The sequence below is a fragment of the Arachis duranensis genome, chromosome 10, assembly GCF_000817695.3.
Source record: "Arachis duranensis cultivar V14167 chromosome 10, aradu.V14167.gnm2.J7QH, whole genome shotgun sequence".
NCBI classification, from domain to species: Eukaryota; Viridiplantae; Streptophyta; class Magnoliopsida; order Fabales; family Fabaceae; genus Arachis; species Arachis duranensis.
The window spans coordinates 27732941-27733720 of NC_029781.3; positions in this window are offsets into that span (position 1 = coordinate 27732941).

A 780-nucleotide genomic window follows, 5' to 3' on the forward strand; every position below is an offset into this window, starting at 1 on the left:
GAATCCTACTCGGAATACCACAGACAAGGTTTAGACTTTCCGGATTCTCATGAATGCTGCCATCAATCCGGCTTATACCACGAAGATTCTGTTTGGGGAATCTAAGAGATATTCATTCAATCTGATGTAGAACGGAGGTGGTTGTCAGGTACACGTTCATGGATTGAGGAAGGTGATGAATGTCACGGATCATCACCTTCTCCACAATTAAGCGCGAATAAACATCTTAGATAAGAACAAGCGTGTTTGAATGGAAAACAAAGGAATTGTATTAAATCGTCGAGACGCTGCAGAGCTCCTCACCCCCAACAATGGAGTTTAGAGACTCATGCCGTCACAAAGTATGTAATTCGGATCTGAAAATGTCATGAGGTACAAGAAATGTATGTAAAAGTTGTTTAAATAGTAAACTAGAAACCTAGGTTTACAGAAAATGAATAGACTAAGATAATTGGTGCAGAAATCCACTTCTGGGGCCCACTTGGTGTGTGCTGGGGCTGAGATTAAAGCTTTTCACGTGTGGAGGCCTTTCTTGGCGTCAAACTTCAGGTTGTGACGTGTTTTGGGCGTTCAACTCCGGATAATGACGTTTTTCTGGCGTTTAACTCCAGACAGCAGCATGAACTTGGCGTTTAACGCCAAGTTACGTCGTCTATCCTTGCGCAAAGTATAGACTATTATATATTGCTGGAAAGCCCTGGATGTCTACTTTCCAACGCCGTTGAGAGCGCGCCAATTGGACTCTTGTAACTCCAGAAAATCCATTTCGAGTGCAGGGAG